This window comes from Bombina bombina, chromosome 4 (assembly GCF_027579735.1).
Source record: "Bombina bombina isolate aBomBom1 chromosome 4, aBomBom1.pri, whole genome shotgun sequence".
In the NCBI taxonomy this organism is placed as follows: Eukaryota; Metazoa; Chordata; class Amphibia; order Anura; family Bombinatoridae; genus Bombina; species Bombina bombina.
The window spans coordinates 1,140,775,219-1,140,797,894 of record NC_069502.1 but is presented as its reverse complement, the minus strand read 5'-3'; positions in this window follow the sequence as shown (position 1 = coordinate 1,140,797,894).

Sequence of the window (22,676 nt, the reverse complement as noted above, 5' to 3'; positions counted from 1 at the left end):
CCTAGTCTATCCCAGTCTGCAAAGCTGTTTTTTCTGAATGTAAAATGTTCTGATGAGCAATGCACCTTTTTTATTACTACATTTCTATGTTAGACCAAGAGAAATTTTCAACTACTGTACTACATTATAAAACTTAAAAAAATGCTTTATTCCCCAGTTAACCAACACATTATAATTGAACAGGTGCTTTATTGCAACTGCCTAATTTAAATTTGAATTTTATTTAAAAATTACCTGCATAAAAAATTTTACTTAAAAATCTCATCGGAGAAAGTAAAACAAAGGTTCTGCCTCTGAGGGTTACTTCTAAATATACATGAGTGCTACAAGTCTCCTGCATTAAACAGTGCTTCTATAAATCATATACCGTGCAACAACTTATGGTTTATTTCCTTGTATTTTGCAATTTTTTTATACATCATAAATAGATCTTCTTTTTGCAAATGAGCAATCTCAGAACAGCAGTAAAAACCACAGTAAGTTTGTATTGCATGTTTAAAGTCTCTAATTACTAAGCCGTCCATCTTTGTCACATTCTCTTGGAATGTAGGTGACTTGCTCTTTTGATCATTTTTGCAGATGAAACAACAACGCTCTTTATTATTTTCTATAAAAAAAAATAGAAGCTTTTCTACAGAACAGAAATGTTTTCATGAGTTATTTACTTTGATCACAATTCTGGGTCACGTTCATTTATTCATAAAGTTTGAAACACAGAAAAAAAAATGAAATGCAGACCATGGACAGCTCCCTCACCCAATTAATTAACTGCTTGTATACTTTCTCAGATGTATGGGATACACAACTGTACCTTCCCTTGTGAGAGACACGATACTGCAGTATATGACTAGAAAAGGGTTAAACTAGATAGCAAGCAGAAATGATTGCAAGTGAGCCCAGCTCTTGTTGCCCATACAATCTAAACAAGAGAATAACACATAATATTGATAGCATGTAAAAATAGCAAAATTGTGGTGACAATAATTAACCTGCTTAAATAAACAGCAGGAATGTTGCAGTCACATTTTGTCCCTGTGGGTGCCGCAACATCCTGGCTATAAATTGTTAGCTAGAATATTGTAGCTGGTAAAATTCCCAATGAGAACCAGTGGTAAGCTTATTTGTCTAGCTTTCAGCCTTTTCTGTGTGTTGCAGCAGCTTAGATTATAAGCATTGATATAGATGAATATATGGCACTAAAGGGACAGTCTAGTCAAAATTAAAGTGTTGTTAAATTTTTAACGATTGTTTCATCAAGTATTAATCTACTATTAATTCTAAGCTAAATCACCAAGTTTTTTTTGTAAATCTCTTTATCCTATATAAAATAATAATGTATTTTACCTACAGAGAGATAGGATGAGTTAACATAGGTCCAATATTCGCTATGGGGATTTGAATGCCCCAGTATTCAGTCACTTTTTAGAGGCTGGACATAATATAAGTCAACTTAGATGGCAGGTCATTGATGTTATAGGAAAGTTACGTAGAGGAGGTAACAGGGAATTGTTATTAAAACAAAAAGAAAACTTTTGGATCCATAAGTTAAATTCAATGGTACCCCTAGGCCTAAATAGGGAATTAGACTATACAGTATTTCTATAATTATGACACTTATCCTATGCAGCTCCAGTCTGTTATAGGTTTGTTTTATGTTTGTTTGCACTCTATAAATATTAAATACACCTGTCTTTTCTTTCAGAAAAATGTTTTGATGTATGTAATTAAATTATTTTCATGTTCAGATGTAATAGATTAAAATGGCGGCCAGATGGCGCTATATCAATGTGAGATATGTTATGTGAAGGGTTAAATCCATTACCCTATAAATGATCAGTGCACATATGTCTAGTATAAGCATGATTAAGGGAATGGCTCCTGAAACGTTGCTTGTGTTTGTATCTGTTATGTGAATAAACTTTTAAAGAGTTTAAAAAGTCTTGGTGCTGTGGATTTATGCACGACTCCTATTATTGATAGAATCCACTGCTAATTCAGACATCTGATAATTGTACTTTACTCTGCTTAAAGGGATACTGAATTCAAATTTTTTTTCTTTCATGATTCTGATAGAGCATCCAATTTTAAGCAACTTTCTAATTTACTCCTGCTATCAATTTTTCTTTGTTCTCTTGGTACCGTTATTTAAAAAGGTGCTGTTTGTAAGTTTGTTTGATCAATAATAGGAGTAGGAGTAGTAATTTTTAAGGATCTGGGGATATTATGTTTTATTTGATACACAAGATAAGCAGTGATCTTATAGTCATCGGTAGCCTTATCGTAAAGGGGGATCAAACCCAAATATTTTCTTTCATTATCCAGATAAAGCATACAATTTTAATCAACTTTCCAAATTACTTCTATTATCTAATTGGTTTCATTCTCTCTGTATCCTTTGTTGATAAGTATACCTAGGTAGGCTCAGAAGCTGCTGATTGGTGGCTGCACATATATACATCTAATCATTGGCTTTCAGATAGCTCTCAGTAGTGCATTACTGCTGCTTCAACAAAGTATACCAAGAGAATGAAGCAAATTAGACAATTGTAGTAAATTGGAAAGTTGTTTAAAATTATATGATTTATCTGAATCAAGAAAGAAAACATTTGGATTTCATGTCCCTTTAAAAACCATTACATGAACCTGTCACTTTGTTCTTTATTTACTTTTCTTATTGTATACTTTCATATCAAATTAAAGCTGAATTTAGGATTGAAAGTCCACTGGTGTTTTTGTTATTGTATTTAGTGCTGAAGAACCTCCCACACTTGGAAACGGTTACTGGACTGAGAGATGCTCTAATTGCTGTGAACAATTCAGTATTATGTCCAAATGTCTGTAATGCATATACAATGCATGTGTTCCTATTATATGGTTGATTACAAGTGTATGCTAAATATCGATTTAATGAAAGCAATATTTGTGCTCCATTGTGTAATACCAGTGCACGCTAATGTGTGCTGGTATTACAAGTTCACAGGAATGCGAACGCGACCTCACATTTGCATCACTGGGAAGCAATGCGCTCATGAGAGTGCGCTTCCATAGGGTCCTATGGGAGCTTTGTTCTGATGCCGTCAGATGCCAGGTGGTAAGTAGCACAAAAAAATAGTTTTCCAGTGCGCCCCATAAAAGTCTATGGGGAGGAGTTAGTGCGGTCATGATATGTAAAGTCCTGAAGTTAGCGTGCCGAGTCTTTCTCACGCTAAGTTTTTACTTTCAACTTGCAATACCTATGCTAATCCATCTGCGATAAAATTTTAATTTGAGAACAGTTAACATGTTAGTGAAAATAAAATTTAGCTCAACGCTTGTAATCTGGCCCTTGAAGTTTAAAAAAAAATAAATCTTAGGTATAATCCTTTTAAAATGATAAATAATACATTGTGCAATGATTTAGATGAAGTTCAAGCCACTGCTTAGTGATTTTGAATTACAAGAATGAAATAGACTGTTTTATGTTCCTTTAAATTCTGTATTAATTTATCTATGAATTTAAATTAGCTACAATATTACCAATTTATACTCAACAAAACCTATTAAGGGACACTGAACCCAATTTTTTTATTTTGTAATTCAGATAGAGCATGCAATTTTAAGCAACTTTCTAATTTACTCCTATTATCAAATTGTCTTCATTCTCTTGGTATCTTTATTTGAAAAGTAAGAATGTAAGTTTAGATGCCGGCCCATTTTTTAAGCTGAACCAAAAATTGTCTGGCTCCTTAGCTTAGATGCCTTCTTTTTCAAATAAAGATAGCAAGAGAATGAAGAAAAATTGATAATAGGAGTAAATTAGTTGCTTAAAATTGCATGCTCTATCTGAATCACAAAAGATAAAAAGTGGGTTCAGTGCCCCTTTAGTTTTCCTTTTGTGGAAAAATCTACATATGAAAACAAAATCAATATCTTCAGCTTGAAAGTAACTGCTCACTGGCTTATAGACACAGCAGAGAGTGATATGCTTCAACTAGGCTTAGTCAGCATAGGAATGTCTTTTCACAATCATGTCCAGGATAAAACCTGGGTCTTTTGGCTTGCATCCCACTCTTCTGTCCACTAGAGGGCATTGATTCACATGGAGGATCTTTATTTTAGTTGTCTGACTATGATGCTGGCACACAGGTGTGTGTGTGTCCCACTTGCAATCAGTGGGTAATTTTATGCTGAACCACCCATTGCTCTGGGCTCTGACATTGAGTTCCAACCTGTCGTAGCCTCTGCCTTTGTTTCTTCCTGTGTGAAGATTCTGACCTTAGCTTGTCTGACCCCCCCCTCTTGTCTTCTGATTTGGAATCTCATCCCCGCTTTTGCGTTTGCCTTTCCCACAATCTGCTTTTCGTATCCCATTTGATCTCTTTACTGCCTGCCAATTACTGACCGCGCTTTGTCTCTAAACTGACCATTTGACCTCAGTTTTGTTTTTAAATATAAAGAAAAATATTTTTAATTCTCATTAAGAAAAGATTTTTTTAAAAAATTCTAAATGTAGATGTTTTTTTTTCACTTCTAGGAAAAGAAACCTGGCACTCGCTGGAATAACGTGAATTTGAATAAAAATGGTTGTATCATGACTGCCTCAGAAATGAATCATATGTAAACCCTCAAACAGAGACCTGAATTGTCTGAGCCAAAAGATGAGTAGGGACCAATGCTGTACACGAGAAACCTATTATACTTTTGTTGATGAAATTAAAATGGAAAAAAAATATGTAATCTTTCTTCAGACTAAATAGATTGAAGAGATGGAAAATAATGTATCAATGTTTATTCCACATCAGTGAAGAAGCTGATTTGTGTTTGAAATTAAAATGCAGGTTATATCAGTTGTGGACATTAATTTTGTTTCTATTGTAAACCTCATGCTACATTTATTGATACAATATAAAGCTGCAATTTTCCTGCTGGAATTTTCAGTTAAAAGGAGCAAGTAAGGGTTATTAAAGGGACATTAAACACTTTGAGATGGTAATATAAAATGATAAATTGTATATATAAAACAACTCAGCAATATATTTTCATTATTTATTTTGTCCTCTTTGCCTGTAATTCCATTCTGAAATTGTGAGCTTTTCAGTTCCTGTTAGAAATGGAAGTGCAGAACACTGTTAAATCAAGCACAACCATTGGCTGCACATTAGCTCTAATGACCTATGTATAACTGTCCCTAATTGGCCATAGCAGAGAAGGTAACCTAATTTACAACATGGCAGCTCCCAGTGTTTTATAGACACTAAAACTTTACACTTATTTTGTCACTTTTTAAACAACTAATGAAACTTTAAAAATACATCTACATGTTAGTCATGCACTAATCTTTTCTTTGAATGCATCATTCTATCTAGCATGCATATAGTGTTTAATGTCCCTTTAAATAGATATGAAACAAATTGTTTTCTTCTTTCATGTTTCAGATAGATAGAGCATGTAACTTTAAGCAACTTTCTAATTCACTCTTATTATCAATTTTTCTTCGTTCTCTTTGTATCTAAATGTAGCCACCAATCACCAAGCGCTATCCAGGGTGCTGAACAAATAATGTAGCCATCTCCTAAGCTTACATTCCTGCTTTTTCAAATAAAGATACCAAGAGAATGTAGAAAAATTGATAATAGGAGCTGCGCTACTTATCCCCTTCGCTGCGCGAGGCTATGATGCCGTCTCTGACAGCATCAGAACGAGGCTTCCATAGGAGCCTATGAATTGCTTCCTAGCAATGTGAACACGAGTTTGCGTGCGTTGGTATTACAAAGTGGAGTGCTAATATTGCTTGCATGCAAGTGATATTTAGCGCTCCACTTGTAATCTAGCCCTAAATCTGCTATAGAGAAAAGATGTGTTCTGTTTAATCTTTTGATGCCCTGAGAAGGGCTCAACTAGGTTTATATTTGGTGGGCTCATGGGCAGGTGTAATCATCATAAAAGTGAATCAGTAATGCTATATATCATGTGATTAAATTGATGATGTAATTTGCCTACATTAAAGGGACATAATACTCATATGCTAAATCACTTGAAACTGATGCAGTATAACTGTAAAAAGCTGACAGGAAAATATCACCTGAGCATCTCTAGGTAAAAGAGGAAGATATTTTATCTCACAATTTACTCAGCTCCCTAGAGTAAGTCCTGTGTAAAAAGTTATACTTCAGCTGCAGGTAAGAAAAAAAAAAAATGAAGAAAAGAACTGCAGCCAATCAGAATAAGCACCAGTGTTGAGGTCATGAACTCTTTTACTGTGATCTCATGAGATTTCACTTAACTCTCATGAAATTTCATAGTAAACTTCCTTAAACTGAAATAACATGAGTGTGCATGAGGCTCACTCCCTTGCAGGTCCCGGGACAGGCATACTAATTTGCTGATTAAAGTCCTTTACAATGGGATGTGAATAGTTAGGACATTTTGAGGTAAAATGTCTTTCTTGTTTACATAGAGATGTTCAAGTGATATTTTCTAGCCAGCTTTTTACAGCTATGCTGCATCACTTTCAAGTGTTTCAACATTTGGGTATCATGGCTTTTTAAGCTCCAATGGGAGCCTCATTCTGATGTCGATAAACATGGCACAGAACCTAGCGCAACAAAGGGGGTAAGTCGTGCAGCGTTAGGCAGCAAAGTTTATATATCTATATGAATATATACATATATATTTATGCGTTTATTTGCGTATATACACATATTAACACATAACTCTATAGGTATATAAGCATATACATTGTAACAAGGAACTTTGGCAACCACTGTCTTCTAGGGTTTAAAATGCAATAGAGGACAATCCAGTTACAATTTTCAAAACTTTATTTTCTTCCAAAACACCAAAGTGACTTTAACAGCAGCATACAGTTTGTTCACAGGTAAGGCAAAAAGGACCAGGTTTATTTTCTGTACAAGCTTCCAAAACAGCAAATCACTGTCTGCATTGTCTTCAGCAACACAAATGTCCTTAAAGAATTGTAGCAGCAAAAAGTAATCCAGCAAAACTTTTAATTTATAATATTTTCACCACACAACACATCAGGACTCCTGCCTGGCTGGCTGAAATCTACTTAGCTAGAGAAATGATTCCCTTTTAAGCCACACCTGAATTTAATTGGTTCTAACAGCTGTTAAGGTATTGACAGTTAAAAACACTGTCACTTCCCTGGGATTTCTTAGCAAAATGGTCAAGTGAAATTTATTAAACTTGGTCAAATATATACTCCCTCTATCACCAAACCAGACTTTCTGTCACAACATATAAATTTACAGTTTTTACACAGTCCCCATAGACTGCAATGTAAAGGCACTTTTCACCTCACATCCGCTCACTTTAACCCTGTATAACTGCTTCATGTAGTTAATTAATTTAAAAAAGGAACCTTACACTTTATTTTGCGGGAAATTGGGGGACATTTTTTTCATTAACCAGAGATCTGATCTCTGTTTAATGAATTTAAGCTCAAAGTGCTATCGCAAGCTTGCAGTAGCATTAACCAGCCACCTGTAATGGCTGGGTTAACGTGCGCCCCGTTTATGGGCGCACCTTAAATTAGCGCTCCACTTGTAATCTAGCCATAAGTTGTTTGCAGATCCGTTGCTTAAAACTTTACAAGGGAGAAAGGAACTAAATTTGGTTACATCATTATTGAGGAAATCTGGAATCCCCTATAGATGGGGGTTCCCCTTCCGTTTAAATGTTAAAGGAAGGATAACAACATTGACAAGATGTTGTGACTCGGGTCACTGTGCCTTGGCTTTGGTAGCATTCTAGTTAGCGTGGCTTGGCTTTGGTAGCATTCTAGTTAGCGTGGCTTGCCTTTGGTTGCACTCTAGTTAGCACGGCCCCTCTATTGCCTTGTTACACATTATTTACTTTGGGCGTGCTGTCATAGCACTCATGTTCTGGAGCGACCGGGTTTAGCATGCTCAACCTTTTTCTCCCACGATATACCCTTTAAATATTGTGCCGATTTGGATTCTAAGTGCCCCATGTACGACAACTGCTAGTCACTTTTTGGTGGAGTCTTACTAAAGAAGGACTTTGCTTTCAGTGCTGCTTTTTTGCATCTTTTCATATGAGGAAGAGGTTGTATGCAGCAAACCACATCGTGCACTGGTTCATTTCATGTGTGCTGGATTTTACTGTGATTTCTGACCAATCTTATGTCTGACAATTTCAGGCCCATTTATCAAGCTTGAAGGGCCGTGTTTCTGGCGAGTCTTTAGACTCGCCAGAAACACAACTTATGAAGCAGCGGTCTAAAGACCGCTGCTCCATAACCCTGTCCGCCTGCTCTGAACAGGCGGACAGGAATCGCCGGACATCAACCCGATCGAATACGATCGGGTTGATTGACAGCTCCCTGCTGGCGGCCGATTGGCCGCGAGTCAGCAGGGGGCGGCGTTGCACCAGCAGCTCTTGTGAGCTGCTGGTGCAATGTTAAATGCGGAGAGCGTATTGCTCTCCGCATTTAGCGAGGTCTTGCGGACCTGATCCGCAGTGTCGGATCAGGTCCGCAAGCCCTTTGATAAATGGGCCTGCAATAATTCTAAGTACCCCATGAACAACCACTGCTTGTCTTGGACCCTTCTACTGCCTGCTGATTTGGATTCTGTATATCTGCTTGATCCCAGCCCGACCTGTGTCTTCTTGCTGACTTCTGCCAGTCTCCTGTTACCAGTCAATTATATTATTTACTTTTTTGGCCCCAGTTAATCCTCTGGCAGTCACATCCTGGATTAATCAAGAGTGTTGGGACAGTGTTTTTGTTTTGCCACTGGGTCCAGTTCAGGACAGACATAGACTCCATTGTTACACAAGAATGGAAGAATTTATTTATTTTACTTTATTTTTTTATTTATATTCTTTTTATTGATGTTTTGCAGTAAATACATCATGCAACATATGCCATAGAACAGTGATGATACAATTTCAAATGAACAACAAACAATAGTATATGGATGAAGGAGAATGAATGAGAAAAGATGGACTTCTGAAACCTCTGTTTTATGATAGTGATAGTATTTTGTTAGCGACTATTTAGATGACCGCTTATGGACCATTTGGTTAGGGAGGATGAATGATAGATGATAGTCACATCAGTGGCCTCGTGGGGTCCAATGACTCTTAGAAATGTTATCAGCAGGCAAACAACGCTACAAGGTAAAATAATAATTTCTAGGTGTGTTAGGGAAAATGAGAATATGTCAAAATATAGTCAGCATTTTGTAAGGTGAGGACGTGTACTCCTTGTATAATATTATGGCTTTTGCCACTTACATTCGAGTATCTATTTGCGGAAAGGTATAATTCAGGAAGACGCTCATTCTCGCTGTAGGTTCCAGCATATTCGGAATATCTCTTCTAAGGCACTATATGGACAATACCCACAAGGATATATGATTGGATTTGTGTTTGTGCGTGGATTATAGCGCTGTATATCTGACTAAAGCATCCACATATATCTAACTTTGGTGTAATATTAGTAATTATATAATATATTGGTAGTGGTAGATAGGACTAATGAATATTGCTGCTAGCTGCTATATGTTCTCACTCCCCCCCCCCTGTTCTCACTCTTTCCCCCCCCCCCCTTGCCGGCTGAGGGAGAAGGAGAACACAACATGCTTCTATTTTTAAAGAGGAGACACCAGATAGCATTATGCCACATTACAATATAAGCATTCCCCTACGTATAAAAACAAGGATGTGGAGCATTCTATCAGTGGATTCAGTATCTATGTTATAAACTAAGGTTCAATATACAATACAGACAAACACAAACCAATAGAAAAAATTAGAATAGAGCATCAAAGTATACTATAATCTAGACTTGTGCGCGGCAAAAACATTTGTTTTGGTTCATTTCGGATCGATTCGGATGTTTTCGAATTTCGTTTTTGGATCGATTCGAATTCGGATACATTTGAATGCATTCATTTCGGATTTGTTCAGATTCATTCGGATTCAAATAAATTCGGATGTATTCGGATGTATTCGGTTTGGATTCGATTCGTAAATTCGGAAGTTCGGTATGTAGGTGGGATGTGCTGTGTATTAGACTAGTATTATGTACTGTAATATTAGGTGTAACCCATAGCAGAGTGATATAACCTAATATACAGTACAATACTAGTGTAATTGTGATTAGTCCATGGCCATCCGAATGTTCCAAATAAATCCGAACTAATTTGGCTACAGTAATTCGTAAATTCGAATCGATCCGAATCTCCGAATTTGACAAATTCATCCAAATTTAAATTCGGAACGAAACAAAACGCACATGTCTACTATAATCAGATCAAATAGTTACTTGAAACTCTAACAGCTGAAATATACTACATGGTTGTGCTAAGTGTGTACTTTAGAATTTTAAGGAGAGGAAGAGAAACAAACTCAGCAAATACTATAGTACACAACAATATAATGAAACTGAACTATACGCTCATGTGAATTGAGTCTGGTCACCTTATGTTGTTCTCTGGAGGGCTGTTCAGCTATTCAACTCCGCTCTTTGCATAATAGGATCTTGCCAATGGTCATGAGTCCTGCACAAGGGCCGTTATTCCAAAAGACCAACTAGGCTTATCCAGCATGTAAAGTCCCATGGCGGTACAAATATGGTCCCCAGGTTTGAGTAGTGGCAGGGTTAGGTTTTCAGCTCTATACCCTCGATCGAGCCAGAGATATGAAGCCTCTACCTGTATCATCTCTGAAGTCTGCCTCAAGTTATTAGGAGTATGGCTGTCTTAAAGAGAACATTTAATAGGAAGAAATTTCAAGAACTTCAGACTTGGTTGGATGAAGGACATGAAAGGGACACTAAACCCAAATTTTTTTTCTTTAATGATTCAGATAGAGCATGCAATTTTAAGCAACTTTTTAATTTAATCCTATTATTAATTTACTCCTATTATCCATATATAGTATATACGGTTTATAATAGAGGTAGAAAGGGGATTTTTTTCTCTGTCTCCCCTACTTCTTTACAAATGGTTTTATAGAAGAAAGACACCAAGGGGGATATTTAGTAAAGGTCTGGTGGACCTGATCCGACAGTGCGGATCAGGTCCGCCAGACCTCGCTGAATGCGGAGAGCAATACGCTCTCCGTATTCAGCATTACACCAGCAGCTCTTGTGAGCTGCTGGTGCAACGCCGCCCCCTGCAGATTCAGCAGGGGGGTGTCAATCATCCCGATCGTACTCGATCGGGTTGAATTGCAGCGATGTCTGTCTGCCTGCTCAGAGCAGGTGGGCAGGTTATGGAGCGGTCTGCTTCATAACTGGTGTTTCTGGCCAGCCTGCAGGCTCGCCAGAAACACGGGCCCTCAAGCTCCATCCAGAGCTTGATAAATGGGCCCCCAAGTTTGTCTTATAATGGAGGAAGAAGGGAGAGCTTGATGGTGGGGGGGGGGATTTGTTTTGTGTTTTTTCCCCTCTTTCTCTCGCTCTCTCTCTCTCTCTATTTCTCACTCCTCCCTCTTTTACAGTTAAATTCAATAAAAGACATTGACTACAAATGATTTATAGTGGAGGAAGAAGGGGGAGAGTGTTGCAGAGTTTTACTCCCCCTTTTTTTTCTATTTGCCATCTAAAGAAAAAAACACAATAACAGAGTATTCCGCCAAGATCTGTTCCTTCCTAGAATAAGGACTATGTTTATTAATATTGTTTCAGTTTTTATGTCTCTTTGTTATTTGTCTATATATACATGGGATATATATCGTTTTTGTTATTATGTGTTTGAAGTTCCATAATGTTCTCACTTAATGGAGATTGGGTGAACAGTACTAAAAATGGAAATAATTGCTGGTTGATGAGAAATATAAGAATAATCACACAAAATGTGAAAGGTATGAATTCACAGAATAAGCTTTCTATAGCATTTAAGAATATTAATGATAACTGAGGAAGCATTATCATAATACAAGAAACTAATTTTATTAAAAATAAAGAACCTAAACTTACAAATCACAAATTTCCTCAGGCTTACTTTAGCTTTAGTAAGACTAAACAACAAAAAGTGGGAATTTTAATTAATAAGAATGTTCCGTTTGAGTGGTTAAAGGGATATTCCAGCCAAAATTGGAAACCACATTGGTGCATTTCGATATTGAACAGAAGCAATTTTGTAATATACATGCGTTAGCAAAAATGCTTCTAATAAAAGCTATAGCTGTTTCAAAAGTGTATTAAAGTATGCACCATGCACCAGCATGTTAAACACAGCACTTGCTCAAAGAGCCTAAGGTGATTGTAACATCTGGTAATGACTCAATTTATTAATTGCTAACATGATTACAAGCCCCACTGATGATCTGAGCAGCTGCATTATTATTATTAGTATACTTTATGTATAAAGTGCCAACATATTCCGCAGCGCTGTCCATGGATACAATTCACTTTGATAAAACAATGACAAAAAACTTTGTAGGAGACAGGACAAAATTTACTAACACATACAGGTGGATGGATCAAAGAGTAAAGGGGCCCCTCATAGTGAAATTCATGAGATATATGGTCAAACAAGTAATAAAATAAAACTCACAATTTGTAGTGGCACTTGTGAAAACAGGTGCAAACGAGCAGGCTGACGCTTGCAGTAGTCAGATTACTGGATACTTTCCCAATATCAAAGCAGAACCGAAGAGGTAGTGTCCAAGCAGGTTTATACAAACAATTAGGATATCGATAAAACGCTGAATTGAAAAGTCACTGTTGTAGTGATAAGAAGTACAGACACCTCAGTGGAAGTGAAATAAAAACAAAGTTTTAATGTTTGCAACGCATTACTCAACCTCATACAATGGTCGTTTCATCAGGCAAAAGGTTACACGGATTTCACTATGAGGCGGCCATTTTCTCTTTGATCCAGATTCCCAAGGTGAATGGACATCGTTCCCTGAAGTGGAGCTGCCTCGCTAACACCTGACATCCATTGTTATCGATTTGGACTTTAGTTCCGATCCCATTTGAACACTGACCATTTGGTTTGGTATTTTTTTGTTCTCTATTTGAACACCTGTATTTTATGGTTTATTTGTTTGCCATTTTTTTGTATTAACATTCAGCTAGATTACGCGTTTTGCATTATGAGGGGTGCGGTACTAACTTCCACGTTATTGTCACCGCTCACTTTCCTACAGCGCTGGTATTACAGGTTTTCATAAACCCGGCGTTAAAAGGCAAGAAGTGAGCGTAGAGCAAAATTGTGCTCCATACCGCACTCCAATACCAGCGCTGCTTAAGTCAGTGGTGAGTTGGTTGTACGTGCTCGTGCACGATTTCCCCATAGACATCAATGGGGAGAGCCGACTGAAAAAAAGCCTAATACCTGCAAAAAAGCAGCGTAAAGCTCCGTAACTCAGCCCCATTGATTCCTATGGGGAAACAAAAGTTATGTTTACACCTAACATGAACCCCGAGTCTAAACACCCCTAATCTTATACTTATTAACCCCTAATCTGCCGCCCCCGACATCGCCAACACCTACATTATACTTATTAACCCCTAATCTGCCACTCCGGACATCGCTGACACCTACATTATACTTATAAACCCATAATCTGCCGCCCCCAACGTCGCCGCCACTATAATAAACATATTAACCCCTAAACCGCTGCACTCCCGCCTCGCAAACACTAGTTAATTATTTTTAACCCCTAATCTGCCATCCCCAATGTCGCCGCCACTATATTAAATTTATTAACCCCTAGACCTAAGTCTAACCCTAACACCCCCTAACTTAAATATAATTAAAATAAATCTAAAGAAAACCTACAATTAATAACTAAATAATTCCTATTTAAAAATAAATACTTACCTCTAAAATAAACCCTAAGATAGCTACAATATAACTAATAGTTACATTGTAGCTATCTTATGGTTTATTTTTATTTTACAGGCAAGTTTGTATTTATTTTAACTAGGTAGACTAGATACTAAATAGTTATTAACTATTTACTAACTACCTAGCTAAAAAAATACAAATTTACCTGTAAAATAAAACCTAACCTAAGTTACACTAGCACCTAACACTACACTACAATTAAATAAATTATCTAAATTAAATACAATTAAATAAATTAAATACAATTATATAAATTACAAAAAAAACAACAACACTAAATTACACAAAATAAAAAACAAATTACAAGATATTTAAACTAATTACACCTAATCTAATAGCCCTATCAAAATAAAAAAAGCCCCCCAAAATAAAAAAAAACCCTAGCCTAAACTAAATTACCAATAGCCCTTAAAAGGGCCTTTTGCAGGGCATTTCCCCAAAGAAATCATCTCTTTTACCTGTAAAAAAAAAATACAAACAACCCCCCAACAGTAAAACCCACCACCCACACAACCAACCCCCCAAATAAAACCCTAACTAAAAAAAAAACTAAGCTCCCCATTGCCCTGAAAAGGGCATTTGGATGGGCATTGCCCTTAAAAGGGCGTTTAGCTCTATTGCGACCCAAACCCTAATCTAAAAATAAAACCCATCCAATAAACCCTTAAAAAAACCTAACACTAACCCCTGAAGATCCACTTACAGTTTTGAAGACCGGACATCCATCCTTAACGAAGCCGGGAGAAGTCCTCAACGAAGCGGCAAGAATTCCTCAACGAAGCCAGGAGAAGTGGTCCTCCAGACGGCATCTTCTATCTTCATCCATCCGGCACGGAGCGGGTCCATCTTCAAGACATCCGATGCAGAGCATCCTCTTCTTTCCGACGACTAACGACAAATGAAGGTTCCTTTAAATGATGTCATCCAAGATGGCGTCCCTTAGATTACGATTGGCTGATAGAATTCTATCAGCCAATCGGAATTAAGGTTGAAAAAATCCTATTGGCTGATCCATTCAGCCAATAGGATTGAGCTTGCATTCTATTGGCTGATTGGAACAGCCAATAGAATGCGAGCTCAATCCTATTGGCTGATTGATTCAGCCAATAGAATGCAAGCTCAATCCTATTGGCTGATTGGATCAGCCAATAGGATTGAAGTTCAATCTTATTGGCTTATTGCTCAGTCTTGGACATGTTAATCTTTAGGTGGTGAGAGTCCATCCAGGAAGAAATACCAGATAAGCAGTCGCTGACATGAGAAAGGACAGAGGGAGAGAGAGCGGGGGTGGAGAGGTAGATCTGGGTGTCATCAGCATAGAGATGATATTTGAAGCCATAACTGTTGATAAGTTTACCCAGCGAAGAAGTATGAATGGAGAAGAGTAGAGGACCCAGAACAAATCATTTAGGTACTCCAACAGACAGAGGCATTGGAGAGGAGGAGTTGCCAGCAAATGACACAGAAAAAGACCTGTGAGAAAGATAGGAGTGAATCCAGGAAAGAGCGGTATCACAGAGGCCATAAGAGCTAACTTAAAGATACTAAAGGAATATTTATTTGCTTAGCTTGTCTAATATACTCTAGACCAGTTACCATAATAAAGGCCAGATTACAAGTGTCACTCTAATATTTTTCCACCCGCTTACAAACTGCACTCAAATTTAAAGTGTCCGCATTAGCGCTGGTATTACAAGTTGAAAGTAAATAGCGAGAGAGCGAAAGACTCAGGTGCGCTAACTTCAGGACTTTGACCCAAGCTAACTCCCTCTCCTCATAGACTTCTATGGAGTGCACTAAAAAATAAATAAAAATAAATGAATATTTTTATATATATATATTTATATATATATATATATATATATATATATATATATATATATATATACATTTACATATGTTAACACTCACGACTTCTGTGTAGGGACAGTTCAAATAATACCTTTGTAACCTTACTTCTGCAGTATTTAATTACAAACTTAATTATCTCAAATGACTTTCACAAAATAATTAGTAGAGCCACTCATGCGTGTTGGGGAAGCCTCTGCAGGTCGACACCGGTTACCTAAAACCGGAAGTATGGGGAAAAACGAGGTCAAAACTCCATTACCCAGAACCATTTGTGAGCCATAGAAATGGTCGGATCAAACAGCAAAAACATAGTCATGCAAAAGAGAAGGAATGGCTCTGCCAATCAGCGTGAGATTTTGAAGAAGCAATTTTAACCTTATGGCTGCCAGAAAGCACCAATTCACATTGCAGTTTTTTCACTCCTCCTCCCCCAAACACATACAGATTTATAGACATTTGTTGTGTAGGAAGTGGAACACTACATTACAAACACACATCCTGAGCTTTAGTCTATTTAGACCTATATTGCTAGAACACATATGTGACTTCCTATCATGAAGCACTCAGAGTCAACAGGTCAGTTTATAGGAATATGTAATGGGAGTGGTAACAGTGGACATACTGGGTGGAATGTGAAGGGTAACTTAGGCTCCTTTAACTTGTGTTTACTTTTAACACATAAAATCCCTTTTTTGGAATTTCTCAATGAATGAATGAAGATAACATATCTTACAATGTGGTGCTTGCTTTAAGATTAGACCAAAATGTTACTTGTTAGTGGTCAGGGGTGGAACCCATTCTTCAATCTTCTTACGAGTGGTTGGATATGGTATAGAAGTGGCACTCAAATTGAATCTATGGTTCTCAAAGATTAATGTATTAATAGTAGAGGGATAAGTGGTTGGCAATTCTTCTGTTATACAGTATAGCCAGTGATTCCATTCATGAGGCACCATACTGCCATCTACATCCCAATAAGTTGTCTTTCCATTAATTTCTTTTGTATACTCCACCCACCGATGATGACCAAAAAAGTAATATTTGTTTTCAAAGCATTTGTTGCCATACTTTTCCACTCCAATTAGGGTGCCCGTTTTCAGATCATTAACTCTCAGCAATTGCCAGTAGGAAACTTGGAGCCCCTCCCCCCCGTGAGTTCCGATCTATTTCAGTGCCCTCCATACCAGCTGCAAGTACTCGGCCATATTGTGTCAGGAAGCTCTGAGAACACCCTTCTTTTTTAAACATACCTCTAACATTCCTTTTGAGTAGTAAACTCAAAAAAGCATCTGCTACTGCTGCCATCAGAGCTGAGGTCCAGACCAAAGGAAGATCCTAGGACCCCATTTTGCACATTAACATGGCAACTCAGATGAATTTATCCATGAAGGTTAGCAGCAGTGACTATGGGGCAGTGCAGCTCCTACGTGTTGCATGGCAGTTTTGGCCCACAACTGCCCTCATCTCTATACAAAAGCTGTGCACACTAAATGGTTACAGCCAGCACACGTTTAATAACATTTTAAATAAAGCTTAAACTTATCTATATATATACATAAAATTTGAAGTCCTGGCTGACTCATTAACGCCCAACTCAAACCATTTAACCTAGGAACGTGAAATTTGGAAGTTACGTTGTTTTAATGACATAGGCACCCACTAAGGAAGGATTTTTGGAAATTATGTCCCTAAAGGGGTGAAAAAGTGGGGTAAACTTTTTTATGAGGATACCTACATCTCAAAAACCGACAATGTTACAGACGTGGAAATTGGTATTTAGATTCTCCTTGAAAAATAAAGAAACACGTAGTTTACCATTTCCCCAAAAATCCACTTAATGGGGGGTCAAAAGAGGGGGGACTGATTTATGAGGATACCTATATCTCAAAAACCTGACGCTGTTACAGATGTGGAAATTGGTATTTAGATTCTCCTTGAAAATAAAGAAACATGTGTTTTGCTATTTCCCCAAAATCCACTTAAGGGGCGTCAAAAGAGGGGGGGGCTAATTTATAAGGATACCTATATCTTAAAAACCAACGTTACAGACGTGGAAATTGGTATTTGGATTCTCCTTGAAAAAATAAAGAAAGAAACACGTAGTTTACTATTTCCCCAAAATCCACTTAAGGGGGGTCAAAAGAGGGGGGCTGATTTATGACGATACCTGTATCTCAAAAACAGACGATGTTACAGACGTGAAAATTGGTATTTAGATTCTTCTTGAAAAAGAAAGAAACACGTGTTTTACCATTTCCCCAAAATCCATTTAAGGGGGGTAAAAAGGGGAGGCTGATTTGCTGATTTATGAGGATACCTATATCTCAAAAACTGACAATGTTACAGACATGAAAATTGGTATTTAGATTACGAGAATTAACGAAAATTCAAGAAGTTCATGTCAGCGACTGTGCAACCCAAACGGGCACACACGTGAGGACACATGTCTTTGCGAGTGGTCGTGTTTTTCTCTATTTTTTACAAATCACAAAATCCACGTGAGAGAAGCCGCGGGCAACAGTTAGTATATAATAAAATAAAAATACATGCGGGGCGTGTCTGGACAGAGATCTGAAGTGGTCGCACTTTCTAGGGCTCCAGCTGATACTCTGCTAATCCACTGGTTAAAAGAGTTTAATAACAGCAAACAAAGCTAAATAATCATCTAGGGCATCACAATATATAGTGAAGTCTAATATATCACACTTCCCGCTGTGTGCGTGAAACTGGAGATCACAAACAGATAGAAAGGACCAGGTGTAGCGGCATATAACAGGTGGTACTTCCCCCTCGACAAGCCTAGGTACTTTGCCATATCTGGACGAACTGAGACATAAGCACATCTAACATCAATTTCCCAACAGAACAAAGAGGAGAAATTATAACTGGAGGTAAAACAAATACGACATACCAACACGCTACATCAGTTATGAAAATGGCGGACGAGACAGACCCATGTGTAAGCATTGGCGCGCAATGGCAAAGAATTGAGACTTTATTCCAGCTTCTCATGGACAAGGCTCCAATGGACTTCTTAATGAACTGCTTCCCAGTTGAAAGCAAAAATCTATTTAACTCCACCTATACGCAGAAAACAGATTTTCTTAAAACACACAACCAAAGGAGGAGGCCTCGAGACATGGAAGCGGCGCCTGACACGGAGCAGAGACTGCAAATTAATAAAGAATCACTTAGCAGCACGCTGACAGCAGATATAGCGGAAGCAAGCACTCCGACCACAAAACTAAAGGTCAGCACCCACGGCACATCACTGAAAAGATACCCGGGGATGAGAGGACTCCTGATTAACACTATACATACAAAGGGGCTAGTGGAGGACCCTCAGAACAGCACAATTGAACATCAGGTACTCTCTTCATCCGCACATATGACGGTCATCAGACATGATACAGGCCACCAAACAGAAGTCAACTATAATAACCATAGCAAAGTGCATCAGGCGACTATTAATAAAGAGACACTGGGAGCAGCAAATCCAACATTAATATATATAGAAAAACATTCACAGCTGGACTCTTATGTTTATATACAAACCTTCCCGCCTCTGCAAGCTAAGTCATGGGGATGATGTGCTGCTCATATGACGAGATGGATCAGTAAAATCCCTGAAATGTTATGTCATACAATAGTTTCATATTTACTACATTTTAGCAAGTTAATTGTTGCAGGTTTGAATTTGAATGTCCATAATTTTTAAAATTGTTCTTTAATCTTAACCTATACTAAGTGACACAAGAACTCATACGCCCTTAAGGGTTTTCTAAACAGGACAGATCTATAGAAATATTTCCTTTCAAGTTAATGTAGGGGGTATTGTTAATCTCACAAAGTCTTTATATATACTCTAAAGTGCTTTGCGGGGGCTGGTGGGGTCCCTTGTGGGGACTCTTATTTTAACAAAACCAGAATATGGGCTTATTAAACATTAATGTCACTGCCCCTTTACATAGGACTGTTATCATACTGACATCCCAATTGTGGCCAGTGTCCGGGGCTACGGGAGATAATAAACAAGGAAAGGTTAAAAGAAAAAATGCTGTGAATGGAAAATTTGCTATATATGGTGTTGTTGATAGTGCACCTAATTACGGGGCACTAAAAGTTTCCAACTCTAATGTAATAATATGAGAAGGATAAAAGCGTATGGTGCAGACCCATATAATTTTATATATTCGACGAAAGATGAAAGACAAGAGATTTATAATAAAATCTCATGAAAGACTGGGAATTCAGCACTCTTTTATAATAAATCCGAACAACACAAGTTTGCAATTTAAAGTGGTAGTGCTTTATTCACGCACCTTGCCGGGTGCAGGTTCAGCAAGATTGACAGCTAAGTTGCAACAATATAGAATATAAATAGTTACATAAAACCAGTGCCTATATACACTGTACCAATAATGGACTGGTCCATGTGACCTAATACAGCCTCATTGTGGAGGAACCAATAAGTATATACATGCAGTAACCACCTTAAGAGACAAAGTAATGCTTGTTCATAGAAATATATAACATATATGGAAAAAACTTGAAACCAGAATATGGGCTTATTAAACATTAATGTCACTGCCCCTTTACATAGGACTGTTATCATACTGACATCCCCCTTGTGTAGGGTTGCCACCCGTCCCTTAAAATACAGAACACTTATAAGTTACACATGCTGCAGGGAGGAATATGAATAGTGCTGTCCAGAAACACAATACATGTTCCTCCCTGCACACCCTGCAGCATGTGTAACTCATAAGTATCCAAGAAAACATGGCTGAGGTGGCAACCCTACCCTTGTGGCCAGTGGCCGGGGCTACGGGAGATAATAAACAAGGAAAGGTCTTGCTTATCGCAAGGAAAAATATGTTCTGTCAAAGCTGCAGTATATTGTTCAAAATGGGGGTATTGCAAAGTTAAGAAATGTTTAGAATGATAAATAATATGAACAGACATAGATCACTGATTCAGTAGTCACTCCCAGCTATTGCTTTATGTGTACAACATGTAATTTAAGTACTCTATATAACCTTTCATACATAATAAGACACACAACCGTGATAACAGCAAGGTTACAAAAACAAACTGTAATTTTGATTTGCAGGGTTAGTATGGGAACAGCTGAGTTAGAAGTTTAATTATAACAATTGATTTATTCTTTTTTTATGTTAAATTAACATCTCAAGGAGCAATGTATGGTTATGGTGTCCGGATTTGGCACCAGCATCTGTGTAACTCATTGTGAAATTTATGTTTTAAAACTAATCTTCTTACAGATGCTATTTTTCTTTGTATGTTTTCTTTTATTATTATTTTATACAACCCCTGGATGGACAGCTCAAAATGGTCCAAGAGTGAACTATATCGATTTTACAAGGGGCAAGAAAAAAGAGGACTATTATTGTTTAAAAACTTTCTAGAACAAATATGTTGTGAATATTTGATAACCTGTTAATTCGTGTATTATGTGTAATATTCGTCCTCAATAAAAACTTAAAACTTAAATAAAAAAACCGAGGACTAAATTTCCATGAATACAAATTCATCTATCAAATATGATGTAAATATTTGTATAACTGTATTCTATATTCCCAATGTGACTTTCTTTTCTTTTTAATGTCCTCAATAAAAATGATAAAAAAATAAATAAATACATGCTTGCTGTACCCTACTATTCTGCAACTTGCCCGTTCACAATTTTTATTTGTCCTGGACAAGGGAACTTCTCAAGGTGTCTGTGTCTGTGTAAGTGTATGTGTAGAACAGTTGAGAGTTCTGCAGACATCCCAACCTGCAAAAACTCATTTCAGGGAGGTGGCTTCACCCGCTTCTGCGCCGCCACCCCCTCCCAGTTATATATTGGACACCTTGAAACCCTAAATAAGATAGAGACTTATCATTAAAGTAGCTACCCACTAAAGTCACATTAAAAAAAAGTAGCTTTATTGCACAACCACATACAACAAACCTATTTTCCAGTGATTGTACGCTTGTTGAGTGCTCAAATATTTTAGAATACGAAGTTTAATTACGTGCAGTAAATAAGGTAGTATTTGTGTTTTTATTTTATTAAAATCAGTGTGTGTGTGGGGGGGGGTTGGTTGCTGATGCATGCTTTAAGGTTTCTATAACGTCCTGGCAACTAAAGGCATTCCTTAAAGAAACACTTTTCCGGATTTGGGCCACATTGGATCATGGTACATGGAGTTTCAGGGAGATTGCATTCCATTTGCTGGCATCAGGGAGCCGCTATTGCAATCAGGGAGACTCCCTGAACTTCAGGGAGAGTTGGGATGTCTGGTTCTGTACTGAGATATCTAAATCCCCTGTTCTTTACAATAGAATAGCAGAACAATAAAATATCTGATTTATTAACTGATATATTTGACTCTTCTGCAGTTTATGGATTAGACTGAAAAATAAAATAGTTAATATTTTGTTCATATTGCCAGCAATTTACATTGGCCATTATGGGGTAAAAACTGTTAGCGTGAGTGGCCAATATTCTAGTAATCTGCTCACTTACTGTGTAAAGTGTCCATAGATTTTTTTTTTTTCAAATCTTAGCAGCAATGTTATCTGCATATAAAAAATTGAAAGATTTTATAAAATATAATTTCTGTAAAGATAATTACTGCATAAATATTGTATTGTTTTTAATTTAATAGAAGCTTTAGATATGAAAAATTTAAAGGAACATGTAAGTCAAAATTAAACTTTCATAATTAAAGGGACACTGAATCCAAAAATTTTCTTTTGTGATTCAGATAGAGCATGAAATTTTAAGCAACTTTCTAATTTACTCCTATTATCAAATTTTCTTTATTCTCTTGGTATCTTTATTTGAAATGCAAGAATGTAAGTTTAGATGCCGGCCCATTTTTGGTGAACAACCTGGGTTGACCTTGCTGATTGGTGGATAAATTCATCCACCAATAAAAAGTGCTGTCCAGAATACTGAACCAAAAAAAACTTGGATGCCTG